At 42.0% G+C, this 13813-nt stretch overlaps 1 pseudogene; it reads left to right on the top strand.

Annotated features, from left to right (window-relative positions):
- The first annotated feature begins 493 nt into the window (after positions 1-493).
- Positions 494-1127, top strand: LOC132430622 (small ribosomal subunit protein eS4, X isoform-like; annotated as a pseudogene).
- Positions 1128-13813: the final 12686 nt, after the last annotated feature.

Genomic DNA, 13813 nt, shown 5'->3' with positions numbered 1-13813 from the left:
AGGATTCAAAGCTTAACTCTCAGCTGTGTAAAACTGGGCAAGTCCCATAACCTCCCCCTTAGTTCTCTTGCGTATAAAATGGGGATATTCAACCCTATCTCATGTCATTGTTATGAGGATTAAAAAGGTATGTGTGGGGACTTCCCGGGGGGCGCAGTGGTTAAAAATCTCCCTGCCAGTGCGGGGGACACGGGTTCAAGCCCTGGTTGGGGAAGATCCCACATGCCGCGGAGCAGCTAAGCCCGTGCACCACAACTACTGAGCCTGAGTGCCACAACTAGTGAAGCCTGTGCGCCTAGAGCCCATGCTCCACAACAAGAGAAGCCACCGCGGCGAGAAGCCCGAGCACCGCAATGAGGAGTAGCCCCTGATCGCCGCAACTAGAGAAAGCCCGCACCCAGCAACGAAGACCCAACACAGCCAAAAATAAAATATTAAATAAATAATTTTTTAAAAAAATATATGTGTGGCTCTTTTCATGCCTAGCGCAGCCATGGCTCGTGGTCCCAAGAAGCAACTGAAGCGCGTAGCAGCTCCAGAGCATTGGATGCTGGATAAACTGACTGGTGTGTTTGTTCCTTGTCCATCTAGAGGACCCCACAAGCTGAGGGGACGTCTCCCCCTAATCATTTTCCTAAGGAACAGACTTAAGTATGCCCTAACAGGAGATGAAGTAAAGAAGATCTGCATGCAGCATTTCATTTAGATTGATGACAATATCCACACTGATATAACCTACCCTACTGGTTTTATATATGTCATCAGCGTTGACAAGACTGGAGAGAATTTTCATCTGACCTATGAAACCAAGGGTCATTTTGCTGTTCATCATATTACACCAGAGGAGGCCAAATATAAGTTGTGCAAAGTGAGAAAGATCTTTGTGGGGACAAAAGGAATCCCTCATCTGGTGACCCACTATGCTCACACCATCCGCTACCCTGGTCCCCTCATCAAGATGAATGACACTATTCAAATTGATTTGGAGACTGGCAAGATTACTGACTTCATCAAACCTGACACTGGGCAACAAACCATGGATCTCTCTTCCCCGTGGAAACTGTATCCACCTTACCATTGCTGAGGAGAGAGGCAAGAGACTGGCGGCCAAACAGAGCAGTGGATAAAATGATCTCTAAGTGACATGACTTGTACTTAAAGGTAACACTACATTAAAAAAGAAATGTATGTGTGTATGCTCCCCAGTGTTCACAGCAGCACTATTTATTATAGCCAAGACATGGAAGCAACCTAAGTAAGTATCCATCAATAGATGAATGGATAAAGAAGACGTGGTACATATATACAATGCAATACTACTCAGCCATAAGAAAGAATGAAATGATGCCATTTGCAGCAACACAGATGGACCTAGAAAATATCATAATACTAAGTGAAATTATTCAAACAGAGAAGACAAATACCATATGATGTCACTTATACGTGGAATCTAAAAAATAATACAAATGAATTTATTTACAAAACAGAAATAGTCTCACAGACATAGAAAACAAACTTATGGTTACCAAGGGGGAAAGGGCAGGGGGGAGGAGTATGGGATTAACAGAAACACACAACTATATATAAAACAGATAAGCAACAAGGATTTACTGAATAGCACAGAGAACTGTATTCAATATTTTATAATAATCTAAATGGAAAATAACCAGAAAAAAATATATATGTATAACTAAATCACTTTGCTGTATATCTGAAACTAACACAGTATTGTAAATCAACTCTACTTCAATTAAAAAAAAAAAGAAAAAAATATATGTGTGTGTAAATATTCTCAGCCCAGTGGTTGGCACCATTCAATAAATGGTAGCTATTGTTATTATTAACCATTACTATTATGATTATATTACTGTGTTACTGTTATACCAGGAACACAAATTGATGATGAGAGTGCTTGCCATTTTCAGTTACATAGTTGTGTGCTGTTTCCAAAGGGAGGTAGTCACATTTCCAGTCCTGGGAAAGATGACTCGTATTGTTCTTTCTTCAAAAATATTTGAAGCAAAGTAGTAAGAATTTGGAACAATAATATGCTTTATGGAAAACACCATGTACCAAAGAATGATGGTTATTTATCACAAGTGTAAAGTCAGAAGCTTGAACCTAACTTTTTGCATTAAGCCACCTGGAAGGGAAGACAGAGAGGCGGTAGTTATTAAGGAGTGTCCCCTCCAACCCATAAGAAGCAGTGACTCAGCACAGTGACCCTGCCCATGCAGGTCCATTGTTATGAGGCTTTCACTGTTATAAGTCTTTGGCATAGAACCCTGTAGCAGACACTGTGGATCCAACTACATTTCTTCCTTTCTCCATCACTACTAGAATGCCAAACTCGTTCAAGCATCAGGCAGCAAAATGCTCCGGGAAGGTCAATTCTGCCTCTGGGAATAAATCATAATTGGCTTAAGCCAGTCCTAGTAATCTCATTTCCCTTTATTTCATTGGCTTAAGTATAAAACTGTGATACATTGGGGGTCAATTAATTCTAAGGGGAAATCAGCTGAAGGTTATTTTTTAAATTCCCTGTTGAAAGAGAGTCATATGAGAAGAAAATCCTTTCCTATTGCTGATATTGTCTGATGAGGGCATAATGTTTACAATGGTAGCAATTATTTTGTGACCATGAGGAGAAAAACAATGAAATTGCAGTCTAGCTGACCAAGAGCTCAAGCATCATTAAACATTCTGGAACTTCTTACATCTAGACATCTTTTTATGTAAGATAATAGACTCCCATTGTTTAGCCATGTTTAGGCAGATATTCTGTTACTTGCAACCAAAAGCCTCCTAATTAATTCAAACCATAATTCACTTGGTTCTAAACTAAACTAAACTAAACTAAAATGTGTGAAGTTAGGCGAGTTCCTAAAGCTCTCTGTAAAAGGGATATATTACGGGAAAATAAGCAGTACACAATTCAACTTGGCTTATAGTAAATATCCCAAACATCCCTCGTACATTAGGATGAAAAAAGAATGAAAAGAAGACAAGTTTTAGGATGAGACAGGTATGGACTTGCATCTTGGCGCTGCCACTTAACAGCAGTGTGATCTTAAACAAATTATTTAACATCTCTGAGCCTCGCTTTTGAAATTTGTCAAGTGGGAAGAACAATATTTACCTGATAGCATTTGTGATAAGGATCATATAGAAACACATAGAAAGCTTTGTCTTAGTCTCTCTTTTGACTATGCAGATCCTGACATATAGGAGGGCCTTAATTTGGTGATTGTATAATTTGTTGTTTAAACTGACACTGATCCACACAACCAAGACATATGGTCATCTTAGGCTTAATAGGTGCCTTAATAAATGCCTTCCCTGCCCCCAACTCTCCCTTCCCTCTCTCTCTCTCTCCCTCTTCTTCTTCCCCTCCCTCCCTCACCAATTTAGGGATATCTTATTTAAATTACTCATTTCAAATCTTGACCATACCCAACATCCAAGTCCTCAGCAGGACTTACCTTCTCTCCCAAATGTGGCAGACAGAATCTCTAGGATGCCCTTATGAACCCCAATTCCCATCATTCATGCCCTTGTATAATTCCCTCCTGTTGAGTGTGGACAAGACCTGTGATATGTTTCTAATCAATAGAATGAGGCCAAGGTGATGGGATGTCACTTCTGTGTTTATGTTACCTTATATAAGACCCTGGCTTGCTAGCACCTCCCTCTAGAGACTTTGCTTGCTGTCTTGATGAAGTAAGCAGCCGTATCGTGAGGTCCACAGGCAAGGAACTGTGGGAAGCTTCTATGGACTGTATGGTCTCTAGGAGTTGAGGGCAGCTTCTAGATGTAGCAAGAAGCTGGGACCCTCAGTCCTACCACTAAAAGGAAATGAATTCTGTTAACAATCTAATTGAGCTTGGAAGCAGTTCTTCCCCCACTCAATCCTCCAGATAAGACCACGTCTTGTTTGTGGTTGCGTGAGACCCTAATCAGAGGACCCAGCTAAGCTGTACCCAAACTCCTGACCCACAGAAATTGTGAGACAATAAATGTTGTATTTTTATTTTAAGCTGCTAAGTTTGTAGTGATTTTAAGCTGCTAAGTTTGTAGTGATTTTCTACACAGCAATAGACAATACACCAACTATCTAGCACGGTGTTCTTCCAAGACAAGATGGTTCTCTCCTGAGAGAAATTTTGCTTAAAACCTGTTATAATATTAAAATAATAACAATTTCCCTACATTATGATATGCAAATTGAGAAACAGGCTCAGAAGGATTTACTGACTATATTAAGAGGGGTAATTAAGGAGAATTTAATAAAGGGTCTGTTTATAATAAAGCTGTGGCCAGGTCTTAGGAAAAGCAACAGAGCCAGAATCAGTGGGAAAGTTTTACCATCATGTCTGAAGGAGAAAGAAGCAGTTACTAAAACCAGGGGTGCTGTATGGGAAGCGATCTGGGTAGGTGGGAACTAGAGGACTAAATACCCTGACCTCACTCTCCTCCCTCATACTCCAGCCAGCGCACTACTTTTGCTGAATTCAACCAAAGCCAGAAGGAAAGAGGCCCCACTGATGCAGTTCATCCAGGCTAGCCTCCCAGGGCAAGGAGCAAGGTGGAAGAGAGTGGAAAGTAAATCTGTAGGGGACATTCAAAGATATCTGGTACAGGGGCTTACCCAAGATCTCACAGGGAGTTGGTGACAGACATGGGACCAGGACCTATGCCTCTGACCTCCAGACCTATCTTCTCTGGCCCGAAGTAGGTCAGAGACAATGGGGATGATGGGGTGTCCAGAGGAAGAAAAATTTGCCATTTGTAGAAGGTTTTCCTTCTCCTAAGTAGTGTCTGGTATACAGTACATCTTCAATACAATTTTACCAAATGAAGAATATAAGTGATTAATGAAAGAAGTTTGACCAGCTCACCTTCTACAGGGATTTAGCCAGGCATGCTCACAGACCCCTCTGTCCTCCATAGGCATGAGCTTCCCTAACACCATTCCACCCACCCTGGGTGAGCCAAGCACCTTTGGGTGAAGCCAGGTCACTAAGTCCCAGGCTGCTTCAGTTCTCTCTCTCCACCTGGCAGTACTTGACAGATGACCCCAGCATCTACCAAACCATGTTTTCCTCAGGTATCATATGGCCCTAAAACAACCTTCTGGTCACCAGAAATGCAGAAGAACGTTAAGGGCTCCAGCCAGATCCTCTTCTACATAAATTCTATATAAGTTGTGTGTCCAGACACTGGTGAGCAGGAAGAACACTGGACTAGAAGTAGGCTGAGCTGGGTCCCAGTGCCCACTCTGTCTGTAGTTTATACATTTGTTTATTCATTCAACAAACCGCTATTGAGAACCTCTCCTGTATCAAGCACTGTGCCATGTGCTGGAATTACAATTTTTTTTTTTTTTTTTTTTGGCGGTACGCGGGCCTCTCACTGCCATGGCCTCTCTTGTTGCGGAGCACAGGCTCCGGACGCGCAGGCCCAGCGGCCGTGGCTCACGGGCCCAGCCTCTCCGCGGCATGTGGGATCTTCCCGGACTGGGGCACGAACCCGTGTCCCCTGCATCGGCAGGCAGGCTCTCAACCACTGCGCCACCAGGGAAGCCCTACAATGATTTTTAAGACCCCATATCTACCTTCAAGGAGTTTATACTAACCAGCTGGTCAATTCGGGACAACTCACCTGACTTTAGCTTTCTCATCTGAAAAATATGGATAATAGCACCCACTATACTTCACTTCCTTTTTAATAGCATCGGTTTATAGATGGATTTCACATAGTTGTTAGGGAGCAAAATAAAATGACTTATAGGAAAGTGTTCTGAAGAGAAGATTAAATTCTATGCAAACACACTCTTCCATGCAGAGAATTAAAAGACGTCCTTTTCCGGGACTTCCCTTGTGGTCCAGTGGTAAAGAATCCACCCTGAAATGCAGGGTAAGCGGGTTTGATCCCTAGTCGGGGAATTAAGATCCCACATGCCGCGGGGCAACTAAGCCTGCGTGCCGCAACTGCTGAACCCACACGCCTCAACGAGAGAGCCCGCCTGCTGCAAACTACAGAGCCCATGCGCTCTGGAGCCCGTGCACCATGAGAGAGAAAACCCGTATGCCACAACTAGACAGAAGCCCGCGTGCCGCAATGAAGAGCCCTCATTCCACGACAAAGATCCCGTGTGCTGCAACTAAGAGCTGACACAGCCAAAAATAAAAAATTAAATAATAAAATAAACAAACAAAAACAAAATGCTTAAAAAAAAAAGACGGTCCTTTCCTTTGAGCACCTGCCTAAATGGGAAACATTCTTTGACTTGAGATAAAAGGCAAAAAATTTATACCTATATTACCATTATCATTACTATTATTATTATCATTATTCTTTATTCTTTCCTATCCCCAGATTATCATTATCATTCCCAAATACCAGCAGCTTAGAGTTGAATTATTTTTTGTTTGTTTTAAACATATGACCACTCCAGAGTATATCCAGAAAAAATAAAAACACTAATTCTAAAAGATACATGCACCCCAATGTTCATAGCAGCACTATTTACAATAGCCAAGACATGGAAGCAATCCAAGCGCCCATCAACAGACGAATGGATAAAGAAGATGTGGTGTATATATACAATGGAGTATTACTCAACCATGAAAAAGAATTTCTGCCATTTGCAGCAACATGGATGGACCTAGAGAATATTATGCTTAGTGAATGTCAAAGACAAATACTATATGATACATGGAATCTAGAAAATAATACAAATGAATGTATATGCAGAACAGAAACAGATGCACAGATACAGAAAACCAACTTGTGGTACCAAAGGGGAGAGGGAAGAGGGGAGGGACAAATTAGGAGTATGGGATTAACAGATATAAACTACTATGTATGAAATAGATAAGGGACAAAGATATATAGTATAGCACAGGGAATATTATATATTTGTGTTACATATTCTCTATATAAGGAGGGTGTTTAGTGGTTCACTATATCACACCCCCTTTAATATACATAAGTATCTCAACCCTTTCTGTAGTTTGTTTTAGAAAAAAATATATAAAAATTTAAAATTATAACCAGTGTATTGAATAATCCAGACTCCACAGGGTGCAAGCAAAAAACAGTGTCGTTTTTTCTCCCCACTTCCCTTGCAAATCCTCTCTGATCGTTCTTTTCTGTCCCTTGGATGAAACCTTTGGCAGATTGCATAGCTTTTCTTGCCATTCTCGGTAATAAAAGAATGTTCTCCTGTTTTCAGGTCTTAAATAATCCAGTTCAGTGAAACATCAAAACTCTAAACTCTCATGCAATTGAAAACATCTCTCCTCCCTCCTTTCTGCTCAAATGAAATCAAGACCTGCAGGGGTGATGCCTCAGTTTCTTCTCTCTGTCTCATGTTATCCTTCCCCCCGCCTGCTGGCTGCAGTTCAGAAGCCTTTATAGGTTTGGAGCAGGGGTGAAGGAGAAGCATAACGGGCAGGAACAGTCCTTGATGAGTACAGTTTTAATCTGGGTGTGCCCGTTTCCAAATGCATCCTCTTTCCTTCTGGGGAACCATTTTGGGTTCTCTGGTGAAGCCCCACCCTAACCCCCTCTGTAACCTCCCGCCTCTGGGATCAGCTGTCTCCACTTCCTTTGATGTAGGTGATGCCTCCTTAAGGGACACGGACTCTGCTTCCGCATCTGAAGGTTCATCTGTAGCTTCTTCCCGCTGTGGTTCCCTCACCCTTATCAGAAGGCCCTCTTGGGCATGGCCAATTTCAAGACAACAACCCATGCCTAGGTTTAATCTGCAGGGTCCACTCTAGCCCAGGAGAAATATGCTTGTGTTCTTCACCTGCTGAACACTTTCTACCCTGTCAAGTCCAGGTGCAACCCCTCAACTTCAGACTTTTCAGGTGTGCGTTCAGTGTCAAGCTCTGTGTCCCCCCAACTCCAGGGATGTATGTCAAGTTCTCCAAGTGGTTCCATTGAAGCCTATTGCACCTGGCTTCAGATGAAGCTTCAGTCTCTCCCTTCCACATCCCTCCTTCTTGGAGGCAAGAAGAAGAAATGCACAGCACCCTGCCCTCCTCCCAAGTCTCTTTCAAACTTGAAAGCCCCCTATTTTCTCAGATAGTCTGGAAGTGGGTCATGGGCGATGGCAGCAGGATGGGGCCATCCTGAGGTAGCCTCACCTTTTCTTTAGAGTGTGAGAGTTATTAGTACTTTTGTATTATTTTGGGACTTTGAAACTGAAGGAATTTAGAACAAGCCTCCCCAAAATGTGCCAGTTTGGTCAATGGATTATTTTGAGTTGAAGACAACAGAGGCTCAAAAGACTTAGGAAGAACTTTTCTCCTCCCCCTCAACTGCCTAAAAGAATTTATTTTTTAAATTAATTTTTATTGGAGTATAGTTCCATTACAATGTTGTATTAGTTTCTACTGTACAGTAAAATGAATCAGCTATACATACATATACATCCCTTCTTTTTTGGATTTCCTTCCCATTTAGGTCACCACACTGCATTAAGTAGAGTTCCCTGTGCTAGGCAGTATGTTCTCATTAGTTACTTATTTTATACATAGTATCGATAGTGTATATGTGTCAATCCCAATTTCCCAGTTCCTCCCACCTTTCCCCCTTGTCCCCACTGGTACCCACACATTTGTTCTCTACATCTGTGTCTCTATTTCTGCTTTGCAAATAAGATCATCTATACTATTTTTCTAGATTCCACACCTATGCGTTAATATACGATATTTGTTTTTCTCTTTCTGACTTACTTCACTCTGTATGACACTGTCTAGGTCCATCCATGTCTCTACACATGACCCAATTTTGTTCCTTTTTATGGCTGAATAATATTCCATTGTATATATGTACTACATCTTCTTTATCCATTCATCTGTCAATGGGCATTTAGGTTGCTTCCATGTCCTGGCTATTGTAAATAGAGCTGCAATGAACATTGGGGTGCATGTGTCTTTTTGAATTATGGTTTTCTCAGGGTATATGCCCAGCAGTGGGATTGCTGGGTCATATGGTAATTCTATTTTTAGTTTTTTAAGGAACCTCCATACTGTTCTCCATAGTGACTGTATCAATTTTCATTCCCACCAACAGTGCAAGAGGGTTCCCTTTTCTCCACACCCTTTCCAGCAGTTATTGTTTGTAGATTTTTTGATGATGGCCATTCTGACTGGTGTGAGGTGATACCTCATTGTAGCTTTGATTTGCATTTATCTAATAATTAGTGATATTGAGCATTTTTTCATGTGTTTGTTGACCATCTGTATGTTTTCTTTGAAAAAATGTCTATTTAGGTCTTCTGCACATTTTTGGATTGGGTTGTTTGTTTTTTTGATATTGCGCTGCATGAGCTTCTTGTATATTTTGGAGATTAATCCTTTGTCACTTGCTTCATTTGCAAATATTTTCTCGCATTCTAAGGGTTGTCTTTTCATCTTGTTAATGGTCTCCTTTGCTGTGCAAAAACTTTTAAGTTTAATTAGGTACCATTTATTTATTTTTGTTTTTATTTTCATTACTCTAGGAGGTAGGTCAAAAGAGATCTTGCTGTGATTTATGTCAAAGAGTGTTCTGCCTATGTTTTCCTCTAAGAGTTTTATAGTGTCTGGCCTTACATTTAGGTCTTTAATCCATAGATAAAGGGCCTGGTCCAGGAAGAATGATGTCACCAGAGACAACTACAGAGAATATGGGCTAAGTGTGATAGGCTGGGGGGAACTGGGCAGGGCCTGTTTATTCAAAGTCCTCTCTGTCTCCCACTGTCTCTGCATGGCAAGGCAAACATTTGTTTACCAAACACTTGCTCTTGCCATCTTCTTGCGAATTGTTTTCCTTCCCTTAGAAGCCCCAGGACCCTACCCACTTCTTCTTAGCTCAGAAAGGCATCTAAGCCTCAATTCTCTGTCAGGAGCATCTCATTGATTTTGTGGGGCTCCTATACATATGTAATTAAATTTGTTTATCTCCTATTAATCTCTCTTATGGTAACTTAACTAATAGAGCAGCCAGAAGAACCTAGAAGGGTAGAGGAAAAGTTTTCTCCCTTACAAAGCTTCTGCTGAAACTTTGAGATAACAGGAAAAGTTCATTTAATATCCAATTCCCAAGGTATATTATAATATTAAATAAACTTTAAAAATGAATATTTTCTCTCAGAGATTCTTAAATACTCCTTCCAGGGGCAGTGCCCATCCCCCATGTACCTGAGGAAGATCACTGTTTGTTTTTGTTTTTGTTTTAGCTGTGCCAAGGCATGTGGTATCTTAGTTTCCTGACCAGGGATAGAACCCCTGCGCTCTGCACTGAAGCACGGAGTCTTAACCACTGGACTGCCAGGGAAGTCCAGACCACTGTTTTATACATAAAAAATATTAAATCTTCTTGAGCTTTTTCTTGGAGCCCCAGGCATCTTTGAATCCACCCAAATTTGGTACCTGGGATCAAGGATCTGTAGGGACCTCCACCCAGATATAATATGTAACTTCGGTGAGTTGTAACTGGTGGTTGCATTTGACAAGGTTTACAGCAAAAACTGAAAATGCTGAGACTCTTCGGCCATGCTACAGTTATAGTCCCCTAGGTCATTAGAACTGGAAAGGCTCTGTCTGTCTAAGGGGTCAGTAAGACCTGAGCTTCGAGACATCATTTCAGCCACTTGTTTGCTTTCCTTATGATCAGGAGCAGCTTGGGGTTGGAATGCTCATATAAGGCCACGAAGCAGAGTCAAAATGACTGTACCCTGGAGACCTGAACATACAACTTTAGCCTCACTGGCCTCATTCTCATGGCAACTGAGCTCACATTGCAGAGAGCAGTGAGTAATACAGTAGCTGTCCCTAGAATGCTGTTTCTCCCTTTGCCGAGAATGGTTCTAAAATATTTGCAGCTCTCCTCTTGACTAGATCATCAATCTAAGAGTCTGGATTTTCCCATAAAGTCTATATCAATATGATTCTGAGTTTTAAAAGGATTTTAAAGGCCCAAGGAGATATATAAAGGAGAAAATATTCTACCAAGAAGGCTGTAACTCTCAGAGTACCACTCCACAGGACACGAGGCTATCAAAGTGTTTTGTTACCAAGGTATCTCTGCTAACCCCAGCTGCCAGCCCAGTAATAGAATAGACACAGTAGATGTGGCATTTCCTCACTGGAGGAATCATTTCCCAGATCTTAACAAGTCCTGATGGATTTGGGAATTGGTTTGAAATCTCCTCTAGGAGTTTCTACAAAACTCTACTCTGGAGAGGAGCATGTATGAAGTGGTTTCTATTTCTTAAAAGCCCTGAACAGTAGGAGCAGCATTAATTCTGTGCGTTACGGCTCCTATTAGAGCAGTGCTCTTAATCCTCCCAGGTGGTTGTCAACCAGGAGAAGAGGTGGTATCTCCTTCTGAGACGCTGAATGCCACAGTGCAGCAACTCATTGTCCTAAGGTTGTACATCCCAGAGTCTGGCCACAGAGAGGGGGCACAGGATTCATGACAATGCAAGTGAGACTTCTTTTTTTTTTTTTTTTGGCGGTACGCGGGCCTCTCACTGTTGTGACCTCTCCCATTACGGAGCGCAGGCTCCGGACGCGCAGGCTCAGTGGCCATGGCTCATGGGCCCAGCTGCTCCGCGGCATGTGGGATCCTCCTGGACCGGGGCACGAAGCCGTGTCCCCTGCATCAGCAGGCGAACTCTCAACCACTGCACCACCAGGGAAGCCCAAGTGAGACTTGTTTTGATCAGAGGTTAAGGGTGGGTGATAAATGAAAATGATTTCTATTGCCTAGCCTGTAATGATAAGTAATTGGGAGATGATTAATCCCTATTCTTAGATAAGTCTCATCACTCCTGGCTGCCCCCCCAACCCCCAAAACACACACACACACACACACACACACACACACACAGTTAATGGCTGTTTACAAGTGAATGTCAACCTCAGGTCATGTATGCCCTAAACTGTGCTCCACCATGTTGCCTATGAAGATAGTAGACCTAAGAGTGGAAGCAAATCTGATTGTCTGAAGTATTGTTCAACTTGAGCCCTGACAAGTACAGAGTGTCAGTGCAACAGCAGCTGAACTTTGAAAAATTCACGTTTTTCTCTTTTTCTTTTCCTAGTCTTGACCTTCTCTTTAAAGAGTTAAAGCACCTATCTTTGGGGAAGGGTGGTAATTAGGAATGAAAGAAACAACAGGCAGCTTCTGACATGTAAACTAGGATTTTACAATGAGAAACAGTCAAGGGGAAGGAGATTTATTTTCTACATCTCTCTGGCTCCCACTTAACATGTTAGGAGCTAGACTTGGCAAACAAAATCATAGAGCTTTTCCTCTTTCACTTAAACACTATGCCAAGAAACTTCCTACTCTGTAGGTGTGTAGAAAGAGGATGGATAGAGAAATAAAAGAAAACCTTCCTCTGTGGTCTCTGGGATGGTGAGAAGGAAAAGAGGGATCAGAGGAAGGGAAAGTGGGCAATGAGAAACTCATGCTCCAAGGTGCTCTTCTTGTCCTTGCGGGATTCCGGGAGACTTACGCTGAGTGGCTTCACTTCACCATGTGATGCCCTAGTATGATTAGAAGACTGCAGTGCTGAGGTCCCTCCCTGAGAGAAAGAGAGAGAGAATGAGAGAGAGAACTTAATTTGCACCCAGAAGCCTACCTTGGTACCCATGTAACATGGACACAGAATTGGCAGCCAGAAGCTTGCCATGGGACCTGTTGTGGCAATGGAAGAGATGATCCCACTGTGTTTTCAGGATGGACAGCCTGGCCGGGGGCTGGATGGGGGAGAGAACCAGAGGGTCTGCAGCCAGAGAGAGTTGAACGAGGGCCAAGCAAACAAGGAAGGCATGACCAAGCCCTGATTAAAGCAGGAAAAAATAGACAACTTTAGGAGCAACTGAAGTCTGTAGCCAAAACTTGGATGAACTGACCAGTACACAATCAAAAGCCAGGACAGGACAAGTCCATACGGACCCCCTCTCCCAACCCCATACCATAAGAATACAAGAAACTATACGCTTCCCCATGTATTCTCAGATAGCAGGGCAGTGAGAAGTGAAAATGTGGGAAATCTCAGAACCTGAGAAATATTTGATGAGGTGGTTTAAATTACTGGATCAGAATACGTTGAAACCAGATCAAATCAAGTTAGTTTTGTTTTGTTTTTTCTTTCCCACTACCTACCAGGTCATAAGACCAGATCAGCTATAGACAAAATAAAGAAACTAAATTTTTTCTAAATTTCTGTTATCATCAGTAATTTTGCAATCCTGCTACAAAAACACTGAGATCAAATAATAAGTTCACATCATACTGCATTTGACCCCACAAAAATAGTCTTTTATTCCTCAGAACTTTGTTACTGATAAAGGTTTTTCTTTATGAGAGGCTTTTGTGCATGAAGAATGATCACTACTATTTGTGCTTTGGTTATTATCCAATATTTTAATCTCGTGGATGTATTAAATGTGGTAGACTACATTATTTGCCCACAATTCTTCCTTCCCTCCTCTCTTCGCCATGGTTCACTGCAGGCAGACCATTCTTCCTTACCTCTTTGATGTTGGCCTTGGCCATGTGACATGCTTTAGACAATGGAATATGGGTAGAAAAGAGAGCCTGTCAGTTTTGAGCCAAGGTATTAAGGTAGTTACCTGTTTCTACTCTTCTCTTGCACTTCTGCCATCTAGCTTGAAAAGATCCTTGAGTAGCCACTGGTCCCACAATAGAAACACATGGAACATACCTAAACTCAACACACAACCTGAAAGAGATCCTCACCAGCCCCCAGCTACAGGTCGTGAACATGAAATAAGCGATTTGG

This window comes from Delphinus delphis, chromosome 9 (assembly GCF_949987515.2).
Source record: "Delphinus delphis chromosome 9, mDelDel1.2, whole genome shotgun sequence".
NCBI lineage: Eukaryota > Metazoa > Chordata > Mammalia > Artiodactyla > Delphinidae > Delphinus > Delphinus delphis.
Note: the sequence above shows the minus strand (reverse complement) of the source record. Positions and strands in the feature narration are given on the sequence as shown.